Here is a 19,842-nt window from a genome sequence, read left to right on the forward strand (position 1 = left end):
TTGCTGCAGGATGTCTGCATTCTTCTATAAGCAGAAAAGCTGTTTCAGATTACTTGAAGAGGCAGCTTGATGAATCACTTCAAATATCCCTCCCTAAAAAGACCAGTCCTCCTTCTACTGTTCTAGGGAGTAATTATGAGATATAATAAAATAGCTGTAATATACTGGGTTTGTATGAAATGAAATGAAGTAAACTGAAGTCCAGGAAAAAGGCTTCAGGTTCATCTACTTTGCACCTACGTAAATCAGGAGAAACCCTGCCAGCTGTACTGCAGAAAAATGAATTTCAGTGTCTGGTGTTTCTCTGAGAGCAAAAGCTCCACTTTCCCTGCTCCTGCAGGTCTGTGTGATTTTGCTCACTTATCCTCCCTTGTTAGTTGTTGCTCCAAATCACAGATTGTGAGGAATTTGGGGTATGGATATATTAAAGAAAGATCAAATATTTAAAGGAACTGATCAAGGTGTATAGGGTGCTTTCGGGAGGGGAAGGAATGAAGAACTAAATATTATAAAGAACTTCACTTGACCTGAACCTGAAGGTACTGAGCAGGTAAGGTGTGGGTGGACACATTTATAGATATCCCTCAGCCTTTGAAGTCCTATGTAGTGTGAAAAATATTAGAGCAGAATACTAATAGTCATCTCCTTTTTCACCCATCCTTCTTTTTCTCCTATGCACACATCAGTGCACAACACTGTTAATATATGTTGTTAATAAAATGCCAGTTTCAGTTTGATATTTTCTGATTCTCCCTCTATTTCATCTCCTTTAACTTCCTCTCTTTTCCAAACATCTGCTTTGTCCTTGGTAATATATGGCACACACCTAGAAAGTACAATGATGGTGTAATTTTGATGTGTTTCTCATGTGTTAAGATGATTGTTAATTATCTGGCTAAAACCAATTCTATACGATGATGTAACACCACTTCCCTTTTAGTTGAATTCCCACTTATTTTAAACACTTGAGACTGTGCAAAGTGTGGTTATTCAGTGTAGGCATTTCTAATGTGAAATACTTCTGAAAATACACCAAATCCCTTTGTCATGAGCCAGCTTTCAGTGAGGTCTGAGTTGTGATAGCCTGGTGTAAGGTTATCTATTAACAAAACACTTCAGTTCTAAGAGTTGCCCTGGTGGCTTTGTGGAAAATAAATCAGATCAAATTTCCCTTCAGAGGTGGTTTGGGTGCTAGCAGAACTCCAGCTGTAGCTGTTTTTCATAGCAGTTTTCATTTTATCCCCAGAGTTAAAAGGGAAATGTCCTCATTGCATTAGTCATACTGAATAAATTATGGAATAGATTTTCAAAAGCTCCTAAGTAAAGTGGCTGTATTTTAACATTTATCCAGGTATCAATACTCAAGAGCCTTTTCACTGGCCCCTGTGAAAACCTGGATGTGTTTAGAGGTGTTAGGAGCTGAGACCTTCAAAAAACCTCTGGTAGTTCACCCAAGCAGTCGCTTGAGACTTGAAGCAAGATGTTGATTTTTTGTCCAAGCTAAGAGCAGCCATGATGAGCTCTCATTCCCTAGCCCTGTTCTCATGCTCATAGCAAAATGAGGGTTTGGAACAGTATTCTACAGCATAAGTAGAACCACAGGAAAGGAGGCTTTGCTGAATGCTGGTTCTCTCTCTTACTTTCAGACTCCCAGAATGTTGTAAAATGTATTGCAGCTCCTTGACGTTCTGCAGAAATGAAGTGCTTTTTGACAGCTGCTGTTGATGGTAAAAGGCTTTGTTCCTCCTCAGCCATAACAAAACATTCCAGCGTCAATGGTTCTGAAACTGGAGGGAGAGCACAGACCTCTGAACTGTTTTGTTTAAAGGTTGTTTGCATGATTTGGAAAGGAGTTCTTTTACACTCCAGAAACAGTAATTTTTCCAAACCAGATGAAGGGTATTAAATGGTTAAGACTAAGTACGTGGGCAGCCAACGTATGTGCCACTTCTAAGAGAAAAAATAGCATGTACCTTATTAAAAGCAGCCTGATAGGGTCAGTAGCCCAGTCTCAGAATACCGCCCAAGAACAATTTCAATTTTAATAGCTTTTACTATGTATTTCATAAGCATGCCCATTGAAATTGAGTCATCAAAGCCTCCCAGTTCTTCCAAGACAGATTTTAGCCCGAGAGCTTGGAGTAATTATCCCACTGGATGTTAGCCTGTGTAGCTATTTCAACCTCGTTCATCATTTCAAACAGCTACATACTCTGCCTGCTAATTTCATCAGATGGATTAGCCTCTCTTTCTTGTCTATCTTTTTTTTTTTTTTATTTCTGGGGGCTGAAATATTGCCTTCTTCTCCTGTTTTAATAAGCTGAGCAGGCATGCACCACTGCACCGCTTCTGCCTCCTATTTCTTTCAGCTCAGAGAATGATCTTCTGGGGGAAGAGCTGGGACTAAATGTGAAGGTGAAAACTTGGGCACTTTTACCTGCAGGCTGGAACCACCAGTTTTCAATCCAAGTCTGAAAACACAGTCTTGAACCTATCTGAATTTATCTGCCTCTCTGTCCCCAGTGTCTTCTAAGCAAGTCTACTTTTCTGCACATCTTCCCCTTTTTTTAATGTGCCAATGGCTTTTCTTGGCTGTGCATGACACTGCGTGTCTGCTAATGCACAGCTCTGAGCAGCCTCAACTTCTCCCAAAATGCACTTTGTATAGTTCTCAAGTATAGAAATACAGTGGATCTGAGGCTAGATAAGTGAGTGGAGTAAATGGAAGTCTCTTTCCGCTGACTGGTGCAGCCTTTCTTTATATTCTCTGTCACAGAACTGACTAGTTACTACCTCTGGTACAATGTCCAGGACATTTTATTTGGTGCTCTAAATTTACAGTGATATTAAACCTAGAAACAGGTGGTTATAGATAAACAAAAAATACTGACAAGTAATTTTTTCCTGAGTTTCTAATGTTAAACTCTCAGTGAAGCGTCTTACTGCATATGGGACTCAGTCTGCACCTTCATATTATCCCAACCTGCATTCTGCAAGGTCCTCTGGCAGTCCTACTTTTAGTTTATCAGGTAGCTTATTTTTGCATTTGGGCACCTTTGTTGAATAGCTGAATGGCCTTAGTATTTAGGAGGATCTGGCTTTATCCCTGAGTCCTCAGCATCCTCAAGGATGGCAGTGTCAGAACCTTTGTGGAAGAGACAGGAGGCTGCACCTCCAGACACTCCCTAACTGAAGAATTGGAGCCAAACAGAGCATTCAAGGCACGCTGTCTGCTTGCTTGGCTCTTGGGGTGTGCTACAGCCCAGCTGCTGACAAGCTAGGAGAAGAGTGAGTCTTTTCTGAAGGGAATAATAAGGGAGGAGAGGACACTTGCCAGAGGAGATACTCTGCACTGTGGACCTATGAGCACACCTAGGGCTAATGTAATTATGGGCAAAATGCTTCATAAGAGTATTTGTCAACAATCTTCTTTATAGGTTAAATAAATCTGTGGTTAGCTGGTGAAGTTTGCTTGAAAAAGTTCCTTACTGGGTTATCTGGGTAACTAGACAGGAGCCATATAATTTCAGAATGACCTTGGTGTTAGGACACATTGATATTTTAGGCAATGTTCTTTTAATTTTTGCAAATTTGTGACATTAGTTATGGTTCAGTACCAGTATCAAGATCATTAGTATTAAGTAAAATACTTTTGAATTCACAGGGCAGTAATTGCAGTAGATTTTTCAACTATTATTGGTAAGTTTTATTCTACTTGGTCATCATCTCAAAGTCCTTTGGCCAAATCTTATCTTCTCTATGAGTCAAAACATTCCACTGGTTTTTGTTCCTTCTCATCAGCCATGGAAGCCATACCTGTGTCCTCCATAATTTTATTGACTTAAAAAGCCGGCCTCCAGGGAAATCTGCCAGTTACATGGAACTTGCTCTGATGGCATGGAAAAACCACAAATGAGAGTGGATCAACCAAACTTCACACCTGGTCTTTAAAATAATTTATGTGGCATTCCCAAAGGAGACCACAGTCACAGGGAAAATCTAAAAGTGTGGCTAGGAAACTGCAGTTATTGGAATATGTCTGCCTGGTAACAATTGCAAAAACCCCACATTTTCTTAAGACAGAGAAAAGTAAGTGTTAAGCATCAGTGTTTTCAACTCATTGTTATTCATTAGCAGCAACTCACACAGAAGTTTCCAAAGAATGGCCATCAACCAAAAGAGTGACAGAGCAGACAGATAAATTGATATAAAGTCAAGAGCTGTTGATTGCTGAGGAGAAAATAAAGAACCCATTAGGAATGCGTTCCTATTCCTTAATTCTTTCCCTCCCCCCACCTAGCCCCTCAACCCAACCAAGGCTATTACACACATGAGGACACACATCTTCAATCATTTTATATCCTCCCTAGCACTCTACTAGCTGTGCTTCACCCTCTTGCCTTTCAGCACCACGTACAAACAGCACACAAATTCCCTCAGGACAGTGCACAACTCTGTTTCCTCTCTCAGCAACAATCACACATAGCAGCTGCATGCCACAAGCCACAGGCAGAGTCAAGGTTGCATGTTTGTTCTTAGGACCTCTTCCTTTTGTTCTCCACTGATAATTTTTCATTTGGTCTTTTTTGGGTGTTACCATGGTGGCTGCTCTTCAGCAGAGCAGAGTTCTCGTTTGAAGAAAATTCCAAGGGAAAAGGAATTTTATATATCTTTCTCTAATTCAAATATTATGTGCATTTTACTTCTTTGAGTTGACTGAGTTTTTTTCTTTTGAAATTCAAATCACACACTGAATAACTACACCTATTACATGGTTATAAGTAAAAAAGAGTCTCTTGCGTGCCTCCTATCGTGTCCAGTTTGCATAAGCTTTATACTATGCTGCTTCAAAGATTATGCTGGAAGACATATATTCAAAGGATATATAAGGTAAATTTACTTTTGATTGTTCTTTGTGAGGTAAAGTAGTTCTAATGAATGTCATGGGCAAGTGACACGTGCTGGAATTAGATCCTGGGCAAGTTTCTGTGTTCAACATTAGTAATAAATATTATTTCAGTAATTTGTCATAGCCCTATGAAATAGATTATATTGGCCTTTTAAGAGAAAGATTTGGCCCTAGCACTGTTCCATTAGTTTTGAAATAAAGTGTGTTAGCTTTTTTCCAAAGACTATGTAGAGGAAAATGTAGAGTTTAGCTCTGCCTAGGATGTCAGGAAATCTGTTCAGTGATCCAAGTAGAGTATTCTTTTATCAGCAAGGAAAGCCTATTTTGTGAATGTTTCTGGTAAAATAAATAAATAAAGTTGGAAAGCTCCTCTTTCAACTCTGCTCAAAAGCGGGGCTGAACAAGGAACCCAGGAGCTGTGTTGTGAGAAGACTGTGGAGGTGTTGAGGTGGTCTGATGAACAACCGGAGTAAAGTGCCCCTGTGGAATTTTTTGTCCATATTATAAATGGACCTTGGCTGTTTCCAACCCAGGAGGAAGGTTTTCTGAAGTCACTTTTGGAATGTGTTGTTGGGACAGAAGCATAGCTTAGACATCCTATCAAAGCTCTGAGGTGTGTCTGTCCAGAAATGGCTTATGTCAGGACACTGAACCTGCATCCTCTGGAACAAATAATTTTTCTACAGGTAAAAAGCTCTTAAATTCAGTTGAAAGCTTTACTTCATTTAACATGCAAGGTTTGGAAAAATTGAGCTTTTTCTGGTTTGAGGAGGGGATAAACAGAGTCCTGGCATCTGCCTATGACAGGCAGGGAAAGAGTGTGTCTGCGTCCTGATGCCAGTAGCCAACTGGCTGTAGGCCCTTGTTTAGAGGGCTTGGAGAGTAACAGCCTTCCACTTTACACACCTTTACATATTCATATGTTAGACAAAATAAAAATCCTCAGGACAGACCACAAAAGATAAGCAAAAGAGAAACTATGTGTGTGACAGAATGACAGTCCTACCTTTAAACATTTTAAAAAAGGTAATTTCAAATGGAATTAATAATTATTTAAAAAAAAATTACTTCAGCCTGCATGTCAGTTTTAGGCTGTGGCCCTTTTTCTGAAAGAATTATTATTTACTTATGTTTTAACGTATGATAGAGCCAAACAGAAGGTACCTCTCTCCTATCTTACAGAATAACCATGAGAATCAGAAGTGCTTGACACCCAAGTAGCCTCAACAGTTGGTACACTGTAGCTGTCAGCATGAAATCGAGTGCAAAATTGCCAGATTTGGAGTCCTTCCTAAAACTGCTTGCTCTGTCAAGTGGAAGTAAAGGACATTGACCAGAAAAATGACACAAGATTTTTCCAGAGGCAATCTTTGCAGACACTCCATTTCACCTATACAACAGCTGTATCTGCACACTGATTTTCCAATGTAGGATAGACTTGTCACTATTGCTGCCTCATAACCTGCACAGAAATCTTGTAAAAATCAGAAGAAAAGACCTAATAGTTTATTTTTCAAATGGATACAATTTGGTCTGTTCAAAAGAAAGATGGGCAGCCTGTCATAGGAACTTCCTGTTGTCCTTACAAGTAAATTTGTAATAGTAACTTTGTATTATCTGAGCAGAATTTTAAAGCTATTTCACAAGATTTGAAAGGATTTATATTATACTGCTTTCAGTGGAGGATTGAAAAAATGATAAATTTTGGTACTACTGTTGTCTAAATAGGTATATACATATAGATGTGTAGATACATATATTTTGTCATTGTTCTCTGTAAAAACAAAGCAACTTTTATTTGGTTTTGCTTGAGATGGATGAAAACTTTAGCAACAACTTGTCCCAGGAGGAACATTTTAGTAGTTATCTTTTAAAGTAAGGAGGAATGGCAAATAAGGAAGATAAATTTCTTCAGAATAAATTATAATGTGAACAAAATAGTCTTCTGACACAATGTTTATTTAGAAATAGTAAATTATTCTGTCTTTCAAAGGCATGCTATGGGGTTCTCTTTTTGATTTTTTTTTTCTTTTTTTTCTGTATTCTCTACAAGTATGGCAAATACTATAGTTTTGTCACCAAATTATTGTACTGAATCAAAGGTAGTGCATCCTTTATGACTGTGAGCATTAGGGGTTATCCTAACCTAACAAGATATTAACAACCCCAGTCAAGAAATACAAAATTTTGGAGGAGCAGAGATGATATGGGAAGATCATTCACATTGCCTACATACTAATTAAAGAATAAGCCACACTCCAATTTTAAAAGAGATTTTAACCAAATTAACTCCCAGAAATTGTTTACTCTCTCATCCTCATATTGATACTAACTTATATTTGAAAAACTAATAAATTGTCCATGTCCTCCCCAAAGGGTTTGATCTAAAGTTCAAGCTTTTTAAAGTAGTATATATTGCCATTAGGATAAAATATTGGGTAGTACTATCTCCTCGACACCATATTTTTAAGAATATGCTTCATGCCTCATTTACCAGAAATGTATTGAGATTTTCCTGAGCCAACCGTCAAAGAATAACTTGACATTTTTCATACCATGATGCCATGTTTTTTTCTTTTCTTTTTAATCCCTTTGCCATCCAAACTGGTAGTTTGAATTGCTCTTTTATTAATTTGGGGTTTTTTACCACCTAAACCGCAAGTAGAATATGTTTGTGTACAGCATATGAAATATCTGTGTAAGAAATTAATAGATTTTCAAAGAGAAGATAGTATGATAGAATGTATAAGAGCAAAAGAGAGTTAAGCAGAATAAAATAGCATGGAAGGGAGTGATTCCTGCTGGGGGTAATTTCACGGAATTTCAGATGCAAAGGAGGGGGTTTAATTCTCAGTTCTGGAGCTGTATATTTCATGTTGGAGCACCTCCTCTTGTTTGTTACCAGAAGTCTGCCCACTAGTGGCTTCTCCTGCTGCCTTAGTGTTCCCAATATATTTGAACAATTCCTGCCTTTAAACTTCCTTTAGTTTTCCCCTTGTTACCACTGCTGATGGGTCCTGATCCTGTTGAGCATTTCTCTTGCTGTGTTGCTCCATGCTTTCATAAAATGACAATTTTTTCTCCCAGTTATGCACTAGAACAAAGCTGGGGATGATGGGGGACAGAAGGGACCAGAGGTTCTCAAAAATACATCATTAAAATAGCCAGAAGAAACACAGTAAGAACAATTCAGAGTGGAATGTGCATCAGAATGTGAATGTTAAGATGTGTTTATAAAGGATGTCTTTTCATACTTTTTCACACCTTACAGCCCAGAACCAGTTCCACTGATTTTGGCAGAGCTACCCATGGAAGAAAAGGCAGGTGCTCTTCTCTCTTCCCATCCCTACAGGACTAGTGAGACAAATCCAGAACAGAAGACAAGATTGTCTGATAATTTTATTCACACCAAACCTGAATAGTTCAAGCTCAGGTCTGCATCTCCTTAGAACACATAGATCACCAAGACCACAGTTCAGGAACATAGATAAGATTCAAAAATCCCTTTGGCAGCAGATGAGCTGTAAAGCAGCAAATCACAAAGCACAACCTACCACAGACAGCAAATAGTGAATAAACAGGGTGAGCTTTGCAAATAAAAGAAGGAGCTGGGGTTAATTCAGGTTCACAGAGGGCTTTGGAACTGAACTAAAAATATATCTCTTAAATGCAAATAGAGAAAAATGATAGGCATTTGCATGATTGACAGCCTTTCGCAATAGAAGTGTTGCTATAATTAAGCAATAATGTATGAGTGAGTGTACATTATGACAAATTGGAAGCTTGGTTGATTAGATTGAGCATATAAACTGTCAGTATAATTATCACATTTTAATCATTTTTCTCCATTTTTTATAACAGCATTGTCTTCAGCCTCATTTGGTGCTTATTAGATTGATATTCTAAGAGGAATTGTACAACATAAAACATGTCCTTTAACAGGATGAACTTTATATAAGACTTTAGGTATGTCTATAAATATTTATAATGTTGGCTGTTGTGCCTCTACTTTTTACCACATCTTATGTGTCAAATCATGTTAGTTTAGAGCTTTCTTTACCATGATAAAATACTATAATCTGAAAGTACTTTATACTCAGTAACTATTCACTCACTATATATTTTAAGCTGTCACAGGTGAAACATATCGCAGCTGAATAATGAGTTAATGATACACACTGCAATGATTAACAAGATGCTCAGTCAATCAGTGTGGGAACAAGAATTTTCCATTTTCATGCAGCTATGGTAAAATGCATGTAGCTTCATTAACAAGAAAATGTTTGTTGTTAACACCCAGGGAACAGCAATGTTTCAACCAATTTAAAGGGTTTAGTTTTATGCCAGTTCCTCTTTAAAAAAGTGAACCACTGGTGGGGTAAAATGTCCCTGAAAACGCAGTATAACAAAGAAAATAGAGGTTCTTAACATGGTCATGCTCTTATAGTCTTACCCTATCTCAAATTAGATCTGAGCAGTTCTTTCACCAGTGTTGAAGTAAGAAGGTGGAGGGTGGTCTGGGTGTTAAAATAAGGGTCTGTGAAACAAAATTCTCCAGGCTCTTTCCCCATTTCTGCCACTGGTTTTCTTCTTGGCCTTGGGCAAGATGCTTATCTGCTCCCCAGATTAGCGGCCCTTTGGGAAACAGAGATACATGCAAGTGCTCTGCAGGGATTATTGGAAAATTAATGTGCTCTAGGTCTCAGTTTACTGCTGTTAAAATTCATATTGTACAGCCTACTCCAGGCTTTGCAGCTGCTGCAGAGAGAGAAGTGTAGATTTTGTGGCCTTTCTGGCTAAAGGTGAATTTCCTTATTTGAGGAAAACTATCAAAGTTGACAGTACAATTGTTCAGTGAGGAATTGCATAGAACAAATCACAGCAATAGAAAGACCTTAATTATTTTCTTATTGCTTTAAAAGGATTCTGTAGCAAGGATTTAAATGACTTTTTCTATGGGCAGATTGAGAAAAGATTCCAAGCCAAAGAGGTGTCTTCTAGATATCATTCCTTCCATGTCCTCTACAGTACATATTCAGTAAATAGCATTATCTTTTCTCTCAAGATAGTTTGTGGTATTGATAGGGAAATATGAATACTGAAGTCCTTATAAGTTGATGATTTTTGAAAGTGGAAAATTGTCAAATAATCAGGTTGAATATTTGGTGTAATTTTCTTTGCTGCTAGAAAGTTGATGCTAGAAATATCTTAAAAAAATTATACATTGTATGCTGAATTTGAAGAATAAGTGCAAGAAATGAATTTGAATTCAGAAGTGCAAAGATTGATGTAATAAACTCAATTTTAATTGCAAAATATTCTCAATCCTTTGAAAATTTAGTTCTTATCTCAGCTTTTAACTTTGCACTCCTCCAACGAAATACTTGAGCCTTTCAATAGTCTTCACTAAGTTCAAGGTGAAGATGTTACTTCCAGTCTTGGATATTGCTGTCTGCGCAGAATAATCATGTCCAATTCTTAGTTCTTCTGCTGCTACTTCTAATGACCCAATTACCAGTAAAATGCATAAAAGCTAGACCTCAGCATTGATTTTTTAACTTGATTTTCTCAATAGCTTTCACAAACCTGAACTTAACATGTTTTTATCATAATTATAAGGATTTGATGCTGGATCTTACTAGGTTTATTTAGTGTTTCAAAAGGCTCAGTGGAGCCCCTTCAATGAACTTATCAAGGAGCCTTATTATGGCATGAAAATTGTATTAAAAAATTACACATAAATGGCTGTGTCTTGATTGCAAAACAACTTAACACCAGAGTGTCTCAAAACTCAGTATTTAAACGCCATAGGTAGAGACACCTGCCACTAGACCAGATTGTTCAATGCACCATCCAACCTGGCCTTAAACACTTCCGGGGATGGGCCATCCATAGTTTCTCTGGGCAACCCCTTTACCACCCCCTTCAGAGCAAATGATTTCTTTCTAATATCTAATCTAATTATCTTCTCTTTCAGTTTAAAGCCATTCCCCCTTGTTCTATTACTACAAGCCCTTGTCAACAGCCCCTCTCCAGCTTTCTTCTAAACCCCTTTAGGTACTGGAAGGTGCTATAAGTTCTCCCAGGAGCCTTCCCTTCTCCAGCCTGAACAACTCCAACTTTCTCAACCAGTTTCCCCAGGAGAAGTTGAGCAGCTCTTCCAGGTATAGTTTAATATGACAGAATTCAGCAAGAAAAACTGCCTGCTCCTGCCAAGACAATCTCTGGCTGCATTTTGCATTGCCTTGAGATTGCTGCCCTGGTAAGTGACAGCACAAGTGTATTGGAGATGAAGAGTGCTGTGTCTTGACACTGTCGGCATTGCCAGGGAAGCAGATGAGCACTTTTGCCCATGTCACAGGGTGCCTGGGTGCACCACAGTTTAAGGAAGCAGCACAGGGATGCGTGCTGGCAGACACAGCACCACCAACCATTTGCTTCAGAGTCCCAGCTCATGGAAATGTAGTTTGGATGGTCTAGCTTGATTTAGTATGGCAGAAAAAAGCCCTTGCATCTTGCTGGGCTTTGGGATTGGTAAAACAGTGTGTGGAGCCCTGTGAACACTTAGAGACTTTGGGATAACCCATCCCAAGAGCACAGGCTGCTGAGGCTCAGCGTGGCAGTGTGGCCGCTGCACAGAGCTCTGAGGAGAGCTGGCTGGCCTCCAGGCACCGGGCAGCACAGCCAGGGCACAGGCACACCTGTCCTTGTGCATCTCTGTGCACTGCCTGGCCAAAACTCACCAGTGCTCTCAAGGACACCGTCTCCCACACATGGGAGAGCACTACAAAAATAGTTATCTAAACATGTTACTGCTACCACACAAAGTAGCTCTGGGGTATCTGTGCTGGGACTGGTAAAGAGCAAGAGGAAAATTTAGTTTTCAAATGACAGAGGGCTTATTTCCTCACTGGTGAAAGAAGGCTCTCTGTGTTGCATATATCCCCTCATAATTCTTCAGTGGAGAAGGTGACAGTGATGTTGTAACCTGTAAAACATTCAGGTTTAGTTTGGGAAAAGAAAAATAAAAATAGTAGGTGCTTGGATCTCATCTTGTTTTAAGGATTCTTCTTCACCTCTCACAGTGTGAGAAGATTAATTTACTTTCCTTTTTGTTTTGCACCAGTATGTATTCCATAGCATTAATTTATTCCTCTAGGTCTGATAACATCGGTTCTGTGTCCATTGTCATCTAAGCATATAGATAATGTGTAGAAATGATAACAAGGTTGCATTTTTTCTGTGCTTGATGACTATTCAACAAAAGTAGCCTGCTAAGCATTCTTCTTAGATTTCTCTATTGTCCAGATTCCCGGAAGACCCTGAAATAATTTTCAGTCCTGTAAAAAAAGTATAAATTGGTTCTTGAATTTAAACATCAGAGAAATACCAACTTTCAAAAATAGTAAACAGCTTTTAATTTGGCTATATCTTCTACATAGGCACCTTTTGTTCTTGAGATTGCCTAAAAAGGTTTTTTGTCAACCTTCTCTTTTCACTTATGCACTTGGTAAATTTTAGCAGAAACTCCTGAAAGAAAAAAAAAAAGTCTTGTCCTTGCTAAAATTTCTGGAGACCTGTCCAGAAGAACTTAACATTCTCATACTTTGGCATCAATGACTAAAATCTCACGAGATGATGGCCTTTTTGATAAGGGGTATACTTCTATCATTCAAGTGAGCTGATCTGTAAGCCTTTCAAAACAAACTACCCAACAAAAATAAAACCCTAAACCATTTAACACACTGTATTTTTGAAAGTTAACAGCAAAATTCCCCTGGTGATGCAGCCATTCGGAAAAAAGACTAAATAAAAAGCCCAGAAGGACTGTAGACAGGTAAAAGGTATTGTTTTAAACTTACCCCAGAGTCTTGCCCTCTTTGGTTTGCAGGTTAGTCAGGTTCTTCAATGTGCTAAGTTTCAACAAACCTTAAATAAGACTGAAACCTTTCATGTGCCGTCATGTTTTTGTACAGTGTTCAGTTAGGACTTTGGTCCTGTAGGACTCAGACAAGTCCACAGTTTTTGGACAAGTCCACTGTTGGAATTGTATTTTTTCTGCTTCTGAAGGAAAATTATATTATTTGCAGAGCTACATTTACACTGGGATTAGCCAGTTCGAAAGACAGCAGAAATTAAGCTGATCCATGGACTCATAAGGAGGAATGTGTCTGACTAAAATGAAAGTAAATATGAGATTATTCAAAAACATATGTATACACATGGAATGACAAGAGCTTTATTTAAAGTTAAGATTTTTTTACAAATGGATTTAAAACATTTACCTGCTCTGTTGTTTTACATAGAAGTCTTGTCTTCTGTGTCTGCACATGGAATATATCTTTCTAGACAAAGGATTAATCATCAGCTTATACTGTATGGAACTAGAGTTTGCCATTTGTAAATATGTGGATATAAAATGTATATGCTACAAAAATAATTTGGAATTGTGCATCTTTCCTGTTCTTTAATAATTGAAAGGACTCTGTTCTCCCCATTTCTGATTATCTGCCTGTTTCTAAGTTTTGGAAGCAGAATTCCATTTTCAAAATGCCTGCTATTTTTCACTACAACTAAGTCACTGACAAGTTCTCTTTTCAAAGTGGTTTCCTATGCACTTGTACAACATTATTCCACAGATTTGCTATTGAAATGAAATACTGCAGTGACCTTTTTAATTCCCATGACTTTTTACAATCTTTGAAATTTAGCACAACAGCAGGAGTTTAATCATATTCACTGATGTAAAAGACAAAATAAGGCACCTCTACATTCAGATAGAGATATGACCTCAAAGGTGCAGAGCCTTGAAAGAGTCGTTGGAGATCCCCAAGGACAAATACAGCAATTTTGCTTGTGGTCTACCTGTAATCTCTGACTTTGCCTCCTGATAACACCAACAGAAATCTTGCATTTACATTGCGTACCAGAGTATTTTGTTCTTGCTGCATGAACACTGTTGTTTTCCTATCAAATAATAGTCTTATATTGCTTTTTCTCTCTGTTCCAGTTTATGTCCACTTCACAACAGTGTCAAGGTGTGAATTTCCAAAGTCTTTGATTTTCTTACTGCTGCAAAGTCTGAGGCTTTGGTTTCATTCTTGTCCTTTTTTTCTGCCACGGTATGGAAGTTCACCAACAAAACAACCTACACCACTCATCTGCTGGCAGTTGTCTGTTCTGTCAGGAGGTTTGTCACTTGTGTTGATTGATGCTAGGTGGACCAAAGGAAGGCTTTAAAAAAATCCCAGCGTATTTATCCATTGCTCCAGAGTGACAGGGCAGATCAGCTCTCTTAAATCCTCTTCCCATGAAATGACCATGATGGGGTGACTGATGTAAAATCCTGGCAGCTCTGAGCTGTTTTCATTGTCAAACTAGAGGAGAGGAGCAGTACATGATCACTCTGCAAAGGTTTTTTTACTGCTTAGCAGTTAAAAGTACAGTGTGGGTACTTTTGCCTGTGTGTGCTCACACATAAATGTGCTCAGCACAAGACTGTATGCAGTACTACACCAAGACTCCCTTATATGCACGTATGCTTTTTTTCTTCCACAAATTGTGTCTTGAATGGCAAAAAATCATGGTAAATACTGTTAAAAATTACTCTTTTAAAGTTTAGGTCCAGCTGGCTAAAGATAGAGCAAAGGGCTAAGATCAAGGGTTAATATCAGACCACTTACTTTTTTTAGCGGGTATACTATCAGTCGTATATACGAAGGAAGATTAGCAGTGGTCAATGAATTCTGTCATAAGGCTTTTTTATTTTCTCTGTGAATTGAGTCAATAGCTGTGGTTCAGTTAATCAAAATTAATAGAGACAAAATGATCATCTTGAGCTGGCAACCATAGCAGAAAAAATAGAGTCCTGAGGCATGGTGGCTCCTGACACCTCTGAGCAGACAAAGAATTGCATTGATACTTCTTCTGATGTAACTTTTTGTTAAAGGAGACTCTGGTTGTTTGGGAAATTATTCAAACATCAGCCGCGAGCTCTAAATTCACATTTGTGAAGGAATGCACAACATCACCTTAAATCTTATTGGATTTGCTCTTTGCACATCACTCTCAGTAGCACATGGTTTTGGTAACTTCCAGAGTTGTTGAAGCTAAAGCAATGTATAGAGGATGCTTAGCGGAGTTGCAGAAAATTGTGCACAACTTTTCACTTGAATTCTAGAAATTAATTTCTTGGGCCAGAACATGTGTCTTATGGTTCCACAGATTTATATAATGACAAATTGCATAAGACAAATTCTTTTCTCAGTATCTGCTCTTTAAAAATTTTAAAATAAGGAAGCTTATGGGCTGCTTTGATGAAAGGACATTTCAGAGCTGTATTTGCAGTTATCTAATAGCATTTTTCTAAATTAACATCTCATTGTCAATCAAGCCCAAGCATCAAAACCATAAAGCTTCTTTGGGTGGATTTAACTGACCTAAAGTTTTCAATGAACAAATGCCAAGTCTTCCTAGTTTGATAGTTTCCCAGTTAATCCACAAAGTAAATCTAAATAGTGAATAAATCTGAGCACCTGCTCAAAAGTTGCAGAAAAAAGGGTGAATTATTAATTGCAAATTATTTTCTTAGCTCATGTTCAGTATTTTTTGAGTCATGCATTGTGAAAATTTAGGTTGCTGAACTGGTCAGCTTACAACTAGGTGATAAAACTCTAAGAGAAGACAAATCACATATTCAGCTAAGATACTATTCTTAGAATGATAAATGAAGTCATTTATCTCAGGAACCTTGTTCTTGACAAGATTTTGTTTGACCAAAAACTGCTCCAAAAATACATTAGTCTAGCAATACTTGCTGTTAAACTCGACATCCACAAAGGGATCTTTAACAAGCCATTTGTGGCCCTTCATTACAAAATTTACTGCACAATACTTTATGTGCTTCCATATCCTTCACATAAAGCACTGTACAGTAGTTTCAATAAAATTTGTGTGAAGTGCTTTACAAAATTCCATCTAAGCAATGGGATTCCATCAGAAAGAATGAGTACCTCAGTGTGAGACTTTATTTACAAGGACTTTCCCTGTAAATGACTAAATCATTATTCAGTTGAGAGACAACTTACTGTAAACAGTGCATTGCTTCCAGATGTATCACCTGTGATCAATAGGTTTCCTTTCTGCCTCAGCACTTGTTAATATTGTATATGGGTTTGATTAAATGTTTAAAAACATTTTTTAAGTGACAGAATTAAAAAGGATGGACTCATTACCAAAAACACTCAGCTTTTAATGCCAGGCTAGAAAATATTTACTTGTGCTATATCATCTTAGGATGGGATCTAATCACATCTAATAACATGTCAGACTGCTTTTCATTTATATGTGGATAGGAGGCACATGATCCAAGGGAACTCTTCATTTTCTGAAAGAGGTGGCACAGATGAGATCTCACTACACTGTTATTCTCCTAATTCAACATTAACTAGAATTTCTTTTTATTAGCTTTTAAAATTACTTCCTTTTGCTATTTTGTTTTTTCAGTCTCCTTTGCTAGTCTGACGTTGTAAGTCTCAGGTTTTCAACTGAAAATCTACCAATGCCATAAGTATGTAAAATTATACAGGTAGACCCACTTCTTGGGTTGTCTGAGTGTTTGTGACAACCCCTGGCAGTTCTTCCAGCTTCATTTGGGAAATGTCCTTGTTGTTGGATACCACAAGGCAGAGTCAAATGTCAGTGTTGAAGACCAAAGTTTGCAATTTATGTGACATGTGCTGTTATTTCTTGAAAGAAGGTGTAAATCCTTTATTTACTTTTCTCTCCCCATTTTTCCTCAGGATGTTCAGACATTTTAACCTAAACACTCCTGTAAAAAGAATTTTTATGGGGTCCATGTTGCAGGACACAGAGCTCAGTAAGGCCTCTCATATTTGGTAACATCTCAAATTGCACAACCATGCAATTTTCTACAAGAATTTTGTCTCCACTTCATGGGCTGCATGATGTTCACTTAAAAACAGCTGTTTAACACTCCCTTTATCCTCACTTTTCAGAATATGATCCCATGCTGTGAGTACACACAGCTTCAATTTGACTTTACAAACCTAGATTAGTTTATCTTTGTGTTTGCTTTGGAGTGAAGTTGTTATATCCTTGTTTAGTGGAAAGGAAAAGGAGGCACACAGAGAATTAATTTAGACGTTTCTGATACTTAGGCCCTGGTTTGTTTCATGTCCGCATTATTAAGCGACATATCCCACCTCTGAAGCTCATCCCTATGGATTGCAGCTCCAGCTGTGATGGGTCAGTGCTTCAGCTCCCATCTAGCATCCATGGTTAAGGAAATGGCTTTAAGGACCTTGCCCAGTCCTATTAGAATTGTTGTCGTAGAAGCAGAGACAGAAGCAATTTTCCAAGGTAGCACTCAGAGATATTTGCTATGAAACTATTTTTTTCCCTGCTTTTTGGAGGCCTCTGGGTTTGTTAGTAAATGCCTTCCCAATGTGATTGTAAGCAAAACTAGACCATGCTTTATTCATTTTGACAAATCAGTTAAATTACTTTTCCATCACACAGCTCCTTATTTGATTTAACAATTAATCATATCAATGTGGAAATTGCACATCAAAATGTTATTGCTGAAGCTGGCGAAAAAGCTCAGCTTGGCTTTGCCTCGGAGGCTGGCATTTTAAAGGGAACAAACTCCTTTTACCATGCCAGCTTGAAATAACCCAATGCCACTGCCAGAGGCAAACGGCTACTACATACTATTCTTTACTGTATCTTTCCCTATGAACATCTGCTTTTCCATTATGGTTGTCCCTGTTGTCCTTACTTTACCCTCTATCCTGAAAAAACCAAAACTAGCCTAAACTGGAAAATTCCCACTGCATCCTTGTCCCAGTCTGTCCATTTTTTTTTGTTTGCCATTTGCCGATTTTTTGTTTGTTCAACATTTCAGATTGAAGACTCCTTTTCATCTGGTGAACTGGTGCCAGGAAGAAAAGACAGCAGAGCAACAAATTCTCAGCTGTTGTAACTGTCTCCTGTTCTGATATTGCCATTTCCTAGTTTCATTTTCTAGGCCTGTTCAAAAGGGAGTTGTCATCACTGCCATTTGAGAATGCTGTCTGGAACCTACAACGATTCTGTGTGCAAAAAAAGTGAAACAAAGGAATAATCTGAGCAGATTTAGTGGTCACGTTGAAGTGGTGTAACTTCTCAAATCTAAAGCTTGGCCAAATGGCAGATGTTTCTTTACAAGTGGGCACAGAAGGCATTTTCTCAACACACAGCCCATATTGAAAAATAAGAAAAATTGCAATGATTGGTGTTTTGCAGTTTCATCCCTTTCATCATTTTTCTCCCTTGTCTCAGCAAACTCAGCATTAATTTCTTCCTGTCTTTCTGAGTGGTCCTAGCCACTAGGAAGAGTAGCCAAGTTAAAATAAAAAGATGAAGCCAGAAGTAAGAGCATGTGCCTGTGTATCAGTAGGGGCTCTCATCCCACCTTACCTGTACAGGGTCAGATGCTCTCAGCTACACCCATTTAGGACACTGTAGAGACATGTGGGTATTTTGTTATTTCCCAGATCATTGTTATTCTCAGCTCACATGATTCACCCTCTGGATGTTGAAAATGCTTATTTTCAATAATGAATATTTCAGCTACTGAGATAAACAGCTCTCATTTTACGGAATTATATATAGAGCTTGGTTGCACACATTTCACTTCCAGATGCTTGCCAAGTGCAAGGCTGGCTGAACTTTACAGTTCAGAAGCCACGAATCAGGCCCTGAAAGTCAGGAGACTGCCTTTAAAATAATAGAATCTCAAATCAGTGCTGGCAGTATTAATTTGCTGCCTGGTTTCTAAGCCCTTGGGGATTCTATTTTCCCTTTGCAAATCCACAAGGACAGAAACTTTTGCGTTTTTTAATGAAAGAAGAGATGGGGTAAGCACAGAGTAAAAAGCAAAAAGACCATGAGAATTGACAAGACTGACAAGAGGGCAGGCATCCTCTGCAAATACAGTGAGAGATGAGACTTGAGCCCAGCCTTTGTGGCTTGCACAATGCCTTGAGAATTCATGCTGGTCTCTGCATTGAGCACAATTCTGCATCAGAAACCATCTGCAAAAAGAAGTGTTGAAAATGTCTTAGGTTGTCTTGGTATGCAACAGAAGTATTTTTATAAACCAGCATGGTTTTGAAGATTTTGTTTTCTCTTTCTACTGCAGGAAATGCTTAGTGGCAGAAGGGAAAGATCTCTGTCAGAGATCCTTGTTCTGTTCTCTACTTTTATATTTCTGGCTACATCGGGGTGCTTCTCTGTAATAGGATCTGCTGAGTTTCTCAGTGTTACATTTGGAAGGCTGATAGAGAAAAGGGACAGTACACAAGGAGGTGGAGGTGCCCCAGGCAGCTGTGTCTGTACTGATCTGCACATGGAGGAGTGGCCATTCTTGTACCTATGAGAGGAAACTTGTCCTGCACTGACAGAGCTGCAACTCTCATCTACTTTTGTGAATGATGCATTCACATTCATTGACATGAATTCATTCACATGAATGATGCATTCATTCCTTTCCACCACACAAATATATCCTCTAGGTCTCTTCTCTGGCCTCTCCTGTTCCTTAGCCCTTCATGTGTTTGTAGGGGAAGTGCTACAGGCCAGGAAAGGAGCTGGAATAGCACTAGAATCTCTTGTTCATGAGAAGCAATGTGTTCTCCCTGGGGTCCTGGGTGTGAAAACACATCTGGAGAAGGGAAAGGTGTGAGAGGGACAAAGAGAGGGTCTTATCATTTTGGAGAGAACTCTACCTGACAATCAAGGCACGGAACAAAGGAAAGGAGTAGGGCTGGACATAGAAAACGGAAATATTCCAGCAGCAGGAGTGGTGAGGGTTGTTCTGTAGAAAGCAGGACTGCTGAAGCCTAATCACAGGTGTCACTCTACAGGCTACT

At 38.5% G+C, this 19,842-nt stretch overlaps 1 long non-coding RNA gene across 1 annotated transcript; it reads left to right on the forward strand.

The window, feature by feature from the left end:
• Positions 1-8,774: 8,774 nt before the first annotated feature.
• LOC135298173 (uncharacterized) lies at positions 8,775-18,490 on the forward strand. The gene is made up of 3 exons (XR_010360167.1): positions 8,775-8,875; positions 10,967-11,073; positions 17,835-18,490. It is a non-coding gene; the product is annotated as an uncharacterized LOC135298173 (long non-coding RNA).
• The last annotated feature ends 1,352 nt before the right edge of the window (positions 18,491-19,842 follow it).

Source organism: Passer domesticus, chromosome 3 (assembly GCF_036417665.1).
Source record: "Passer domesticus isolate bPasDom1 chromosome 3, bPasDom1.hap1, whole genome shotgun sequence".
In the NCBI taxonomy this organism is placed as follows: domain Eukaryota; kingdom Metazoa; phylum Chordata; class Aves; order Passeriformes; family Passeridae; genus Passer; species Passer domesticus.